This window comes from Miscanthus floridulus, chromosome 1 (genome assembly GCF_019320115.1).
Source record: "Miscanthus floridulus cultivar M001 chromosome 1, ASM1932011v1, whole genome shotgun sequence".
NCBI classification, from domain to species: Eukaryota; Viridiplantae; Streptophyta; class Magnoliopsida; order Poales; family Poaceae; genus Miscanthus; species Miscanthus floridulus.
In genome coordinates this window covers 62402226-62417843 of record NC_089580.1, presented here as the reverse complement: position 1 = coordinate 62417843, position 15618 = coordinate 62402226, and positions in this window count along the sequence as shown.

The window sequence follows — 15618 nt, the reverse complement described above, 5'->3', positions numbered from 1 at the left end:
CCTCCAAGTCATCTGGAAAGGGTCCCATGCAACAGTCTCAGAACAAGCAATTCCCAGTGGATAAAGATCAGTGTCTCTACTGTAAGAAGACGGGACATTATAAGAAGAATTATCCTGATTTCCTAAAGATGATAATGAAAAATAAAGGTGAGAACATTATTACGTTCGTAAATGAATCCTTGTATGTAAAGTTTTCAAAATCTACTTGGTGGATTGATTCAGGTGCAACTATTCATGTTGCTAATTTATTATAGGGATTCCGTTTGATGAGAACTTTACAAAGAAGCGAAAGTTTCATTAAAGTAGCAAATGGAGTACAAGCAGATGTTGAGGCCGTTGGCGATCTTCCTCTAGAGCTTGCTGATGGCTTCATACTTTTTCTTAGAGATGTTCTTTATGTACCTTCTTTGCAAAGAAACTTGATTAGTGTATCAAAGTTGGACCATGATGGTTATGATTGCCATTTTGGAAATGACAAATGTCAGATATTGTTTAATAATAAATGTGTTGATCTTGCCTTCCGACAAGACGAGCTTTATTTGTTATCACTTCGTGAAAATGTGAATTCCGTATGTGATGTGAATGAGAATGTATCCTCATCGAACAAGGCAAACAAAAAACGAAAGAGAGCTCACGATGCGTTGTCGAAATTATGGAACTGTCGTTTAGGCCATATTTCGAGGGGAGAATAAAAAGACTAGTTAAGAATGATATTCTTCCTCCATAGAGCTCTCAGATTTAGAACAATGTAGAGATTGCATAAAAGGAAAGTATGTAAAGAAAATTAAGAAAGATGCCAAACGAAGCGCAGGAATTCTACAGATTATTCACATAGACATATGTGGTCCTTTTCTTGTGAAAAGTGTGGATGGTTATGATTCATTCATAACATTCACAGACGATTACTCTCGCTTTGGCTATATTTATCTAATTAAAGAAAGAACAGAAGCGTTGGATAAATTCAAAATATTTAAAGCAGAAGTTGAAAATCAGCATGATTTAAAGATTAAGATAGTCAGGTCTGACCGTAGGGGAGAGTACTACGGTCGGCATACCCCATATGGACAAGTTCCTGGACCTTTTGCAAGGTTCTTACAGGAGAATGGTATAGTTGCCCAGTATTCAACACCGGGCGAACCTCAGCAGAATGGAGTAGCTGAAAGGCATAACCGTACCCTGATGGATATGGTGCGTAGTATGATAAGTTACTCCACTTTACCGATGAGTCTATGGATGGAGGCGTTAAAAACCGCCATTCATATTCTCAATAGAGTACCAAGTAAGTCGGTGCCCAAAACACCGTATGAGTTGTGGACAGGAAGAGTACCCTCACTTAACCACTTGCGTGTGTGGGGGAGCCCTGCTGAGGCTAAAGTTTTTAATCCAAACATTGGGAAGCTAGATCCCAAAACAGTGAGTTGCCATTTCATTGGCTGCCCAGAAAAGTTAAAAGGTTTTCGTTTCTACTGTCCTGACAGACATACAAAGTTTATGGAAACGAGACATGCTGTCTTCCTAGAGGATGAAATGATTAGGGGGAGCATGGTAGCTCGAGAAATTGACCTTAAAGAAAAGCGGGCGTATACACCCACTCCAATAATTCTTGAGCCATTTTTCTCACTACCTGTTGTTTCTGCACCGACAGTACAAGACACTATGGTGCCAGCACCTGTTGTTATCCCGCCTGTGGAAACAATGAATGATGATGAGGAACCTGTTCCTCAGGATCCTATAGAACCTATTGCCACACATGAGGGGGAGCAACAATAGCCTCAAACAGAAAATGTGCCAAATGAGGAGGCCCCTAGAAGTTCTCAAAGAGTTAGAAAATTAGCTATTCTTGCTGATTATGAAGTGTACAACTCTGAAGAATTTCAAATGGAGAATGATCCCACCTCATTTGAAGAAGCCATGAAAAGTGATCATTCATCAAAGTGGCTTGAGGCCATGGAAGATGAAATGAGATCAATGAGTGCGAATAAAGTTTGGGATTTGGAGATAATTCCTAAAGAAGCCAAAACAGTAGGCTATAAATGGGTCTACAAAACAAAACTTGACTCTCAAGGGAATATAGAGAGATATAAAGCCCGACTTGTGGCAAAAGGCTTTACACAAAGAGAAGGGATTGATTACAATAAGACCTTTTCTCCAGTCTCATGTAAGGATTCCTTCAAAATCATAATGGCATTAGTGGCACATTACGATTTAGAATTACATCAGATGGATGTAAAGACGGCATTTCTCAACGGAGACTTAGAAGAAAATATTTACATGGCACAACCGAAAGGTTTTGTCATGAAAGGAAAAGAACGTTTGGGATGCCGCCTAAAGAAATCCATTTATGGATTAAAACAAGCTTCAAGACAGTGGTACTTGAAGTTTGATCAGACAATAAAGAATTTTAGGTTTAAAGATAATGTTGAGGACAATTGTGTCTACGCAAAGTTTAAGAATGGGAAGTTTATCTTCCTTGTCCTGTATGTGGATGATATCTTACTTGCTAATAGTGATGTCAGTCTACTACTGGAAATAAAGAAGTTTTTGTCCTCAAAATTTGATATGAAAGATCTTGGTGAAGCTTCGTTCGTTCTAGGGATCGAGATTCACCGAGATAGAAGTAAATAGGTATTAGGACTGTCACAAAAGGCATACATAGAAAAAGTCTTAAAGAAATTCAGTATGCACAAATATAGTCCCTCATCTGCTCCTATAGTCAAGGGCGACAGATATGGGGATTTTCAATGCCCCAGGAACCAATATGAGATCGATCAAATGAAAGTGGTTCCATATGCTTCAGCTATCGGAAGCTTGCAATATGCTCAAGTGTGTACGCGCCCTGACTTGGCATTTGTTACCGGGTTACTTGGCAGATTCCAGAGCAATCCTAGAATAGAACACTGGAAATTGGTAAAAAAAGTCTTGCGTTATTTGCAAGGAACGAAAGGCCTCATGATGACGTATAGAAGATCTGATCCACTCCATATAGTGGGATATTCAGATTCTGATTATGCGGGAGATAATAGAAAATCCACGTCTGGATATGTGTTCACTCTCGCAGGGGGAGCTATTTCATGGAAAAGCTCAAAGCAAACTGTCACTACATTGTCCACAATGTATGCCGAGTTTGTAGCGTGTTATGAGGCAACGGGGCAGGTGAACTGGCTAAAGAAGTTCATACCCGGTTTGAAGGTGGTTGACGACATCAATAGACCACTGAAGTTATACTGCGATAATAATCCAGCAGTACAGTATGCTCACAACAATAGGTCAAGTGGTGCTGCCAAACACATTGACATAAAGTATTATGTTGTGAAGGATAAAGTCCGGGATCAAATGATAAGTCTTGAGCATATAAGTACCGAAAAGATGCTCACGGATCTGCTTACAAAAGGCTTACCACCCAACGTGTTCAGAGAACATGTAGCCGGCATGGGTTTAAGGGAAAGCCTATGATTCCTGGACTATAAAGGGCCCAAAAGTTAAAGTAACTATTTTAGATCAGAGACATGCATTGTAGCTATTAAATCTATCGGCGATTGACCGTGACGATGAAATATGCTCTATGCATCATCTGTGAAGAAATGAGTAAGGATAAAAGTATTGAAGTTTAAAGTTTAAAGATAAAAGTAATAGTGAGATCAAGGGGAAGAATGTTAGATTGATCTCCCAGCCAATAAGCCCAACGACCTATTGGGCCTTGGTCACGCGCCCTGATCGGGGGCGCCCAACCCTACATGGTTGGTGGCCCCCCGTCGCACTGCACTATATATAGAGGTGGGGGCCGGCGGCTCGAGGTACGAGGTTCACCGTGAGCCGCAAATCCCATCGACAAACCCTAGACCGATCTAAGAGGGCGCGCAGCCAGCGACGGGAAGCTCCACTGACTTCGCCGTCGTCACTGCTACGCCGTCCGTCTGCACTGCATCGACGTCCGTGCCACCTCTACTCCACCCGTCGCTGCCCGTGTGCTGCCTCCATCACCGAAGTTGAGATGGCCGGCTCCGCGACTCCCTCCGAGGGCTCAGGTTCAACACCAACACCTCTCTCTTCATCTCTTCGATCTTTCTCCTCTGTTTATCCCGTATTCAAAGGAACAAACCCTAGATCTACTGCTAGAGATCCTAACTGATGTTAACAGCCTAGTGTGTACGGTGCACCTCGCACCGGCAACCCAGGTGTTCCCGGGCCATGCCTCTAGTCAATTGTCGTTGTTACTCGTTAGACAACCAATCGTAGCTACCTCTGAACGCGTCGAACAAACTATGGGTGCGGTGGGTGCATTGCAGGTAGAACAAATTAAACACCGGTGATGCATACAGTTCGTCTCTTTTTTTTCAGTTCAGCAAACACATGGATTCTTCTGGCTTACGGCAGGGCAGCTGGGGTTTTGGCATTGGCAACGTTGGACACACGTACGGTTGATTAGTTACTTTGCAGTTTCACTCGTGGTTTGTATTTGTATACATGATGGTGATCACGTCAGGGTCAAAGGTGGCTCAGCGCACCTACTAGAACAAACACAGCAGCGAATCGCGATGCGATGGATCACCTATTATACGACGAACAAATCCGGATAAAATCGTGACTATTAAGGGCAAGCGAGGCTGCTCATGCCGGAAAGCAACCACGATTCCACTGTCCAATCAAAGCGAAGAGGCTGCACGCCATCATATTTGTGGGATGGGATGCCGACTGCTGCATAACTACTAGTATAACCTACGTAACGGCAAGCGTCTTCTTGGGGACCCTTTCTGACGACGGAAAGGGTTTTGGACGACCGGTGGATGACGTGATCCGGCCTTGAGACGGCAGTAGTACTTCAGTTTCCACGATTTAGCTCAGCGACCCGTGCGTCACCTGCAGCTGCATGCGGGCTGCGGAACGAAACCCAGAGAGCCTTTTGCCGTGAAGCGTGGTGAAAAAAACAGTAAAACGAGCGGAAACCACGGGCGGTTCGGCGCGGCCTCCTCGTGCGTGGTCAGACACGACGCGAGATGGTGGCGCGGAGTCGGAGGCGGAGGCGGAGACGCCATGCAGTACGTGGATGGGCAAGGGGGGGCAGTGGTTGCGTTTGGTCACCACTCGGCACTTGCCATTGCCAGTCGCCACCACCGGCCGGCATGGCAACGAAAGAGGCGGGCGGGCGGGCGAGACGGGGCCACCAACCAGCCATATCCTCCCCCGTCCGGCCATCCCTGACCCTGACAGGGCCGTCAGGCGCGCGATTTTTCTAACAACTGCCGCGAGTCCGATCGAGTTGGCTGTGCGCCTGTGCACGGTCCGATCCGTCGCGGGCGACAGCGGCAGTCCGGGTCCTCTGCATTAACGGCGATCGATCAATGTAGTCAAGCAATGTGTTGATCATCAGTGATGAAATAAAGCCTGCTCTACAGTTTTCGCCCGCAGCGATAAATCGTCGGCCACCGTAGCGAACAGGAAATAAGAACGACGTGCCACCAGACACACTGCGTCATCGACGTCCATCGCAGTAGCATGCAGATTAAAGAAAACCATGTCTTGGACGAATCGACAGGCAAGAGCACTGCCACGTCATTAAGAGGATGGGTGTCGAGCGCCGGGTTATTTATTTTAAAAAGCTATCCGTGGATGTAAATGTAACATATTTGACCTTAATATGCTGCTTGAAAAGCGACGAAATACAGTTGAAGTATTTGAGTTTTTCAGTCAGTCAGGGATGTGTGTGCTGGCGATTTTCAGCAACAGTGTTACCTCTGATTAGTATCGCTTATTAAGTCCAAATTAAAGAGAGGACATGCAATTAGCATGCACAAATGCTCACTTTTCCGCTTGGCCAAATGGGTGAACTTTAGTGCTATAGACACTGCACGCTCAAATGTACTACCGGCGTACCAGTTGCCTTTATCTCGTACAGTACTTGTCTGCTCGGCCAATATATCCTTTTTTGGACAGTGCGGTCCCACTTCAACGCCTCCATTTCAGCTATTTTGGGCAAGAGTTTAGCTGGATGGATGTCCAGAGGCATTACTCCCCACATCTGTGCAGCCGCCCTGAGGAGAACTCAAGACCGCAGGCACTTGCATGTCATGCATGCAGTGCCTGATCGTCCATGGATCACAGAAATCAAGGGATCGGAGGCTCATGGTGCCTGAGCGTCCGGCATGCATGGGTACCTACAAGCTCGTTCTTCCTCTGGCTCGGCGTTTCAAGCATAGGGATTAGACGGCAGATCAACGGTACGCGTCATGGGGTCGCAAGCGATCGCCTTGTGCAGTTGTGCCCTTGCGATCGATCAAGAAGACCAGAACCCGAAACAAGTGATCGCACACATGGAAGCTTTGGTGGCCAGTCCTCGACGTCAATTGCCAGCAAACCACCAGCCGGCGCTTCTCTGCAAGATTGCTAGTTCCTCTTCTTCTTAAGGTCACGCTGGAACGGCGACAGGCGCAAGGATCGGACACATTGTTTGCTCCGACTCTGGAAGGAAAGAAACAAGAGAATTATTTTGCCCCTGGCCTAACACTGTTAAGTCCTAAAATTAATAGAACGGCCATATAAGAAACTGAAGATAGCTACTGAGCCAACTTCATCAAAAATAAAAAAGGGCCAAGAAAAGAAGCAGAATTTTTTTAGGGCCAAGAAAATAAAGGGAGCATACTGTTCCGCTCTAGTTTTTTAGCCCTGCTCCACCAACTCTACTCTGGAGTCACTCGCAGATCGACACGTTTGGCATGTAGCCGGACTCCGGCTCCAAAAATAGAAGGTTTTACTAGGAAAGGTCTAATATGCCCCTAAATGTTGTTTGGAGTATGTTTTGACGTTTCTAAGCATATGAGTGTTTGTTTGCTTTTATTAATTGAAATACGATATAAGAATACTATAAATACAAAATACAAACAATTTATTTAATTAAAAACACATATTGTGGTAGAAAAACTAATTACGAAAACACATACTTGACCAATAAATTAACACTTCCTCCATGTGCTTGTACAAAAAAAACGGATAAAACCCTCTGATGACAAATACGTATACAAAGTCTGACTGATTTTTCTTGAAAAAGAGAGAAGAGTTGTTTTTTCTTGAAAAAGAGAGAAGAGCAGAACATAAAGGAAGTTGGAAGATGCAATTTATTTTAGAGAAAAAAAATCAACACAACATTTCGTCTTCCAACCCTTGCTTCTCATTTGTGCAAACATATATGCGCCGATCCCATGCCAAACCAGGAATTCCATCACATTTGTTCAAACTTCAAGCATGCTCCCATCCCATGCCAAACCAGCCATATGAATCATGCAGCCAAGATATATTTATTAATTTACCTATCATCGACCGCTGGCCAACCGCGAGCAGCCACTGGATACCTACATCCTCGCAGGAAAAAAAAATATCAGCCGAGAAAATCCGAAATTTCTGATATCTCGTGTTTATCGTTCGGGCCCGCTATTTTGCTCCTGTCGCCTAAATTTTTTGGCATTTTGAAATGTGCCTGCCAAAAATAGGGCCCAGATGTTGTGGAAGCCCGCCAGACTGGTTCCCACCCACTAAAACCCCCTCCGAACCCTAAAATCCCAATTCATTCACTCTTCTCTCTCCCTAGATTCAACCGCCGCTCGTGTTACCACACAGGCACGCAACAGCTAGACCCGCTCGACACACTGGAGCCACGCGTGCCGAGGCGGCGCCTTGCCCTGTGTGTGCCAGCAGCCAGCTGCGGGGGCGGAGGCCAAGCCGCGGGCGCGAAGACGGCGTTTGCCCGGTGGGCGCCAGCAGCCAGCACCCTCCCCTCTTCGTCCAGATCGAAAAGGGTAAACAGAGCCTCTGTTAAGCACTTCTACTGGTGAAAAGGTTAGGTGCATTTCTTCCCATTTATCATGAAATTGACTGACAATGCTAGCTGATGTACATCTGCCTAACTTGGCCCTTTTTGGTGTGTGAATTCTAACATCTTGTTTGCTACAAATCGCTGTGATTTGAGCATGAAAATACTATGTGATATGGACAGATTTGTGACCGGATTTTTGCCATTTTGGTGTTGCTTGTCATATTTTGGATTGTGCACCGATTCAATGTAATATTTGGCACTATGGTGGACTTCATAATATTTAGGAGAAGCTATTCTATTTCTATGTAATGTATGAAATATGTAGCTATGGATGGACTCTATGTAATGTTTGGAAATGTGTGGATGTAATGGCTGATGCTTTAGATGATCTTTATGTAATATTTGGAACAGTGGACTAGTTTTATGTAATGATATTTAGAACTATGGATGGACTGTAATATTTGGGACTTTCATTATATTTGGGTAGTATTTTAGACTATCTTTATGTAATATTTATTTATTTGGGATTGCATCTTTATGTAACATTTGAAACTGCGTGTGGTGGTAATTTCTCTCCAACTCAATAAGAAAATATAAAAGTTAAAGCCTTTGAGTAGCCTTGAGGTGCTTAAAAAACGTGGAGAGTCCGGACTGCTGAGTCACCTTCCACGGTACAGCAGCTCTTGTTGTCAATTCGGGATGAAGGAGAACTATGGATTGAGGTAGGGGTACTTGCAAAAGCTGGGTAGCTTGTTCGTGAGTATTAGCTATACAGTTGGCTTGTCCACATTAAGTAGATAATCTTGATCTACTACAGGACCACTTGTATGCTGCAGCCTGCAGTTCTGCACTTGTCTTAGCCTTTACACGTCGACGTCGTATAAAACTTGTTTTTTCCCTTAATGTAAAGATACGCATATCTTTTATGTTTTTGACCAAAAAATCTTCTGCTTGGAATGAAGAGCAAAACAATTTCACGCGAAATTTATGTCAAACCATCTGATTCTACTTTTTGGAAAAAAACTTGTAATAATTTTTTCTCTATTCAATACCTTATTAAAAAATACTGGAAATTTTTACAACTAATCATTAACCATGTTTTTTTTAAATATAAGAATTTAATCTACCAAATTTTAACTTATCAAGGCACTTACACTACTAAACTTTTTAACATCTTTTTGAATAAGTTTCAAATTGTTAACTTATTTATAAGAATTTTTAAAGAATGTAGTTAAACAGAATTCTACTTATACCAATTAAGTTGGAGCAAAGAGAAGAAAAGAAGAAAGAAAATAATATGAAAAAATGAACAACAAGAAAAAAAATACGATAATGATACAATTAAGACGTCTGTACGGAAGGACGCCTCCCACCGCTCACTCCGACACGCGTCGCTCGTCTAGCGACTCTATCTGCTTGCCTTGTCCACGCGTCTCGATGCTCGCTGTGCAGTTTTCTCCCTGAGTCGCCGTGCCCATTTGCCCACCCCACTCTGCCTCGTCGCCGCAGGTACCTCGCAGCTCCGCGCCCCATCCCCTGTAGCCTCCTCAGCATTGCCTCCTCCACGCCGCACTCCCCACCGGACCCAGCATGCCTCCTCGCTGTGGCTAGCCCGCTCGCCACGACCGCCTCCACCGAGCCAACAAGCCTCCACGACGAATGCTCCAGCAAGCAGACGAGGGGGACGAGATTCACGTAACGCCGCGCCCGCTGGTGAGTTGCCCGTGCCGCTGCCGCATAGCGAGGTCCATGCGCCGCCGTCGACCTCTGCGCCGGCGTGCCTCCATTCATCCAAGCAAAGCCTATGTTGCAAGAGTATATTTCAAGTGTTTCAGATGTTTCATCTGGATGTTGCAAGTGTTTCATCTTGATATTGCAAAAGTAGATCGGAATATTGCACATGTTGCAGTGGCTATACACGTATGTTTCAAGTGTATGTTCCAAATATTTCATCTTGTTTTTCTTGACGTATGTTTGCAAAGTGTTTTATCTGGATGTTGCATATGTTTTCACATATACGAAGTGTTTTTAGGTGTTTTTTGCAAGTGTTTCATAGGAATGTTTCGAGTGTTTCATCTATTTCGTGCGTATGTTGTAAGTGTTTCATCTGAATGTTTCAAGAGTAGATGATGTTGCAGCTAGTTTTTCAGATGCATGTTTTATGTGTTTCGTCTGCCTTTAGATGTATGTTGCAAGTGTTGCATCCGAATGTTTCAAAAATAGATCAGGTGTTGCATCTTTTATCTTCACTTTTCTGCTGCCTCATCTTCGCCTCGGTGTCTTCTCCTCCTCATCCTCCTGGCTGGGCATCTGCCGCCCCCTTCCCCTCTTTTGGATGCTGATGTAGCCACATGTTGTAGTCACCTGCTGCAGCTAATGGTCGCGTGCGTGCGTGTGAGAAGCGGAGGGGGAACGAGTGGGGACTCCCTACATGCAGTCGGGTGGCACGGGCCCTACATAGGTGGGCGTGGGATGCAGGTGCGTGGGGGGAGACGGAGTGCAGGCGCAGGCGTCCGTCCGAACATCCGGACGCTAGCACTTTCAAAAAATATAAGAAAAAACAAGAAGGGAAAGAAAAAGTGGGCATGCGGCAATGTCCGTCGAGCGTTGGTTCAAGAACTTTCACTGTAGGATTGTCAGTAGTCACATATGTCGATATATGTTGGATAGGATAATGCACGTATTATCACATTATCGGTGCAGAAAGTGACCAACAAGTAAATATTTATAGTTTTGTCGTACGTTGTGATCGGAGGTGGCCTCGCACTCAATGACATAAGGTTTATACTGGTTTAGGCAACATGCCCTACGTCCAGTTTGAGTTGGTCGGTGTCAGTGTTTTGGACCGGCGGGCCCTCAACCAACTAGTGAAAATATGCTGCGTGCCCCTAATCCCGGATGGTGATGCAAAGACACACAAGGTTTATACTGGTTCAGGCAATAGATGCCCTACGTCCAGTCTGAGAGATTGATCTTATATTCCTTGCACCGAAGTGCTTGTAGTTGGGGGTTACAAGCTGGGCGAGAGAGGGAGCTAGTCCCAGGTCTCTACGTAGAGCGGCGTGGACTGCTTGAGATGTTGATCTCAGGCAGCGAGGAAGCATGCATACTACAGAGTGTCGAGCATTGCTAGAGCATGTGTGTGTCTGAGTCTACGTAAGTCTGTCTGTTCGTGAACGTTCGCCCTATAGAAACGGCCCCGGTCACTCCCTTTTATAGTTGAAGGGGGGGACAGGGGTGATACATGCATTCGCTACGTGGTGTTTTGTGAGCGGAGGTGGTATGTCTGAGCCCTGTGCTTATCATTGTGGCGGCATGGTCGACGGAGCGGTCTTGTCCTTGATGCACTGGAGCGACGCGCCGGTCATGCCCGATCCTGTACGACATGGGAGCTCTAGTGATAGCTTGACGCAGGGCATGGCGGACGACGTGCCGGTCGCTGTATGTTGACAGCGTAGAGAGCCGAGGCTCAGTCGGTGCAGAGGCCAAACCATCGTGGGGGGCTCGGCGGGCGCGAATCCCGAGGCTGCCGAGACCCCGAAGCGGATGGCCGAGGCTCGGAGGGGGCAGTTGGTCCTGTACACTGATACCGAGGCTACAGGTACCCAGACTTGACTCCCCACGCCGCACTGTCCTTGGAGCAGTTGGGGTTAGGCAGCATAGTGCAGCACGGGTGTCAGTCGTGGGTGCAGTGCCGAGCACAGCAGTCTGTAACCCCTGCCCCGTCCTGTCCCGGACGGCATGGCATTGATGCGACTCCCATCTCGTCGGTCACTCCGCTATGTTGAGCCATCGTTCGGCTGACGTCGCAGGAGTGGTTGGTTGCATTAGTTTGGACATGACATCCCGGTCGAGGCGGCGGTGATGGGGTAGCTACCGAGCCGGCCTCGAGCGAGGCGGAGAATCGGCACCTCGTCCGAGGTCTTATGGGCGGGAACTCGAGCGAGGGGGCCTCGGGTGAGGCGGAGAGTTGGTACCTCGTTCGAGGCCTTGCGGCGCGGGCCTCGGGTGAATCGGAGAATCGGCCGAGGCCTCGTGGTTGTCTCTTGGCTTCGATATTTACAAGGTCTAAGCAATTTTTTCGGTTGTTGCTTAGGGTACCCCTTTTTATGGTATCCGACAGTAGCCCCCGAGCCTCGGGGGGAGTGCGAGCACTCTTCCTGAGGTTTTGACGAGACTTGGCTCACAGCGGCTTCCGTCGGGATTGTGTTTTGTGCTTGTGGCCTCGGTGGGTGCGCGTGAGCACACCCACTGGGTGTAGCCCCCGAGGCCCTGGAGGAGTGGATTTTACTCCTCCAAGGGCTTTTTCCTTGTTGAGTGAGGGGTTTTATCGTGTTTGCCGAGCCACTGGGTGCGAGTTCGGGTCACTGGGTCTTGGCATGGTTGTAGGAAGAGCCCCTGAGCCTCTGTACGGAGCAAGAGGGCGATCAGGAGTTTCCCTATCTTTTTTGTGCGGCCCTCACGCATCCTTTTTGTTCAGAAGGAGGGGTGGAGTATGCTAGGCTACCCTTGGTGGGCGCGAGCAGTGACACCTCTGGTGAGCTGTTATTAGGTAAGTCCAAGTGGAGGCCGTGCCCCATTCGATAGGGGTCGGCTGGCGGCCTAGAGGCGCACTCCAAAAGTACCAGAGGATTTCTCTAGTGGGTCCCAGGGCTGTTCGATTGTCCCCAGGGGCTCGGTGCCTCCCCGCGGTGGGATCCCATTCAGAGACCTCCCTGCTGGTCTCGGACATGACTTTGGGCATCCCAAGCAATTGCTTGCTTGGGCCTCGGCCATGTACGGGCTCGCCCATAGTCATCCCTAACTCTATTTGTCCTGGGGCGGCTGTCGAGATCCTCGGGGGCCCAGCCTTCGAACCCCTGGACCGTAACGGGCTCAGTGCCCTTTATCGCGTTTTGCCGAGCCTCCGAGAGCGAGTTCGGGTTGCTAGGCCTCGGCGTGTATGCAGGAAGAGCCCCCGAGCCTCTACTTGGTGTAAGAGGATGATCAGGAGTTTCCCTGTCTTTTTTGTGCGGCCCTCGCGCATCCTTTTCGTTTGGAAGGAGGGGTGGAGTATGCCAGGCTACCTTCAGTGGGCGCGAGCAGTGACACCTCTGGTGAGCTGTTATCGGGTAAGTCCGAGTGGAGGCCCATGCCCATTCGATAGGGGTCAGCTGGTGGTCTAGAGATGCACTCCAAAAGTACCAGAGGGCTTCTCTAGTGGGTCCTAGGGCCGTTCGATTGGCCCTGGGGGCTCGATGCCTCCCTTCGGTGGGATCCCATTCAGAGACCTCCCTGCTGGTCTCGGGCACAACTTAGGGCATCCCGAGCGATCGCTTGCTCGGGCCTTGGCCATGTACGGGCTCGCCCATAGTCATCCCTGACTATGTTTGTCCTGGGGCAGCTGTCGAGACCCTCGGGGGCCCAGCCTTTGAACCCTAGACCGTAACAGGCTCGGTGCCCTTTATCGTGTTTTGCTGAGCCTCCGAAAGTGAGTTTGGGTTGCTGGGCCCCGGTGTGTATGCAGGAAGAGCCCCCGAGCCTCTACTCGGTGCAAGAGGGTGATCAGGAGTTTCCCTGTCTTTTTTGTGTGGCCCTCGCACATCCTTTTCGTTCAAAAGGAGGGGTTGTTTGCCGAGACCCCAAGTGCGAGTTTGGGTCGCTGGGTCTCAGCTTGGTTGCAGGAAGTGCCCTCGAGCCTCTGCGTAGAGTAAGAGGGCGATCAGGAGTTTCCCTGTCTTTTTTGTGCGGCCCTCACGCATCCTTTTTGTTCGAAAGGAGGGGTGGAGTATGTTAGGCTATCCTCGGTGGGCACGAGCAGTGACACCTCCGGTGAGCTGTTATCGGGTAAGTCCGAGTGGAGGCCCATGCCCCATTCGATAGGGGTCGGCTGGTGGTCTAGAGACGCACTCCAAAAGTACCAGAGGGCTTCTCTAGTGGGTCCCAGGGCCGTTCGATTGGCCCTAGGGGCTCGATGCCTCCCTTTGGTGGGATCCCATTTAGAGACCTCCCTGCTGGTCTCGGACATGACTTAGGGCATCCTGAGCGATCGCTTGCTCGGGCCTTGGCCATGTACGGGCTCGCCCATAGTCGTCCCTGACTCTGTTGTCCTGGGGTAGCTGTCGAGACCCTCGGGGGCCCAGCCTTCGAACCCCTAGACTATAACGGGCTCGGTGCCTAGTTCCTTCGTCTGAAAGGAATCAGGTGGGGGATATTCCCCTCCCATCGGCTGACAACTGCACCTTTTGAGGCGGTTTCTCAGGGAGACGGAATGGCGCCTGCCGTCGCTGCGGTCGGATGCGACACGATGTCAGCGGATGGGACGTTACTATGCATGCGCGATTAATAAGGGAAAGGTGGGCGCATGGGTGGTTTAATCAGATCCAGATTAACTACGCCAGATCTAAGGGAAACTTCCCCGGTTTCATCGCCCGTCCATTTCGCCCCCTTCCTACATAAATATGTGATGAGCCTCGCCCCTCTCCTCTTTACCTTGCCTGCATTCGCCTTTTCTGCCCCCGAGCGGTTGCTAAGAACAGAGGAAGAGAGCGCTGGGGAGAAGAAGGGAGAAGGGAGAGGAAAGGCGCAAGAAAGAGAGAGGGATAGCGAGAGCTCGCCTTACCACCGTAGCCGCATTCTCCACCGCACCCATGGCCAGCGGCGCTGTTGTCATTTAGGCGGACCCTTGGGGTCCGTCCGACGTGTCCGCAGCGGAGCTACAGTCGCTTGTCGACGGCGGCCTCCTCCGCCCGGTTACTGATCCCACTAGACCGGAGTGGATTGCTCTGGGGGCTGAGCCGGAGCCGAGGCCACGTGACAGGTACATCGTGAGCTTCGTGGCTTTCCACGAGCGCGGTCTTGGCCTACCGGTGGACCGGTTCATGCGGGCGCTCCTGCACTACTACGGTGTGGAGCTCCACAACTTCAACCCTAACTCCATCGCGCAGGTGGCCATCTTTGTCACCATCTACAAGGGGTACCTGGGCATTGCTCCCCATTGGGAGTTGTGGCTCCACCTCTTTCAGGCGGGGCTCACCACCAAGTCGACGGGCACGACGAGCACGCGGAAGGCAATGAAGGCTGGCGGCTACACTCTCCAAGTGCGCCAAGACCGGCAGCCCCTCTACATCCCGGCCCAGCTCACGTCGTCCAACCATCGCTGGTACAACAGCTGGTTCTACCTCCGCAATGACGACGGTGGACTTCCCCCCTACACCAGGCGGGTCATGGAGAGCCAGCCGGAGAAGTGGAGGTACTACATCCCGGTGGTTGATTAGCCCAAGCTATGGCAGCTCCTGGAGGGGCTGGAGAGGCTATGCAGCTGCGGCCTTATGGTAGCAGTGGTCGTGGCGGCCTTCCACCACTGGAGGGTGCTGCCGCTGATGGCTTGGTGACAACGCCTGTTCGACATGACACCGGATGAGCCGATCGAGGGCATCTGGATGTCTGCCATCGCCCTCTCTGACGAGGAGATTCTACGTCAGGTGAGAGAGAGGGTGGAGGGGCGCCTGAGGATCGGTGGTCTAACCCCGTTCGCGATGCGCCCATCACGGGGGTACCTCTCTTTGGTAAGTCACGCGCCACTATGGCCCCCGAGGCATCCTTGCTCCTTGTATTTTTCTGTTCCCTTATTTGTGTTTGCCATTCTTGTAGGGGATGTGGGATGTGCGAGCCTCCCCGCCGCCCATTCCCGAGGACATAGTGCGGTGGGTGGTGAACCGGGCGCATGCCGAGGCGTAGAAGAAGCGGAAGGATGCCGAGGAGGCCAGGTGCAAGAGGAAGAACCTTGAGCGTGAAGAGCTAGAGAAACGTCACTGGCATCAGAGGCACGAGGG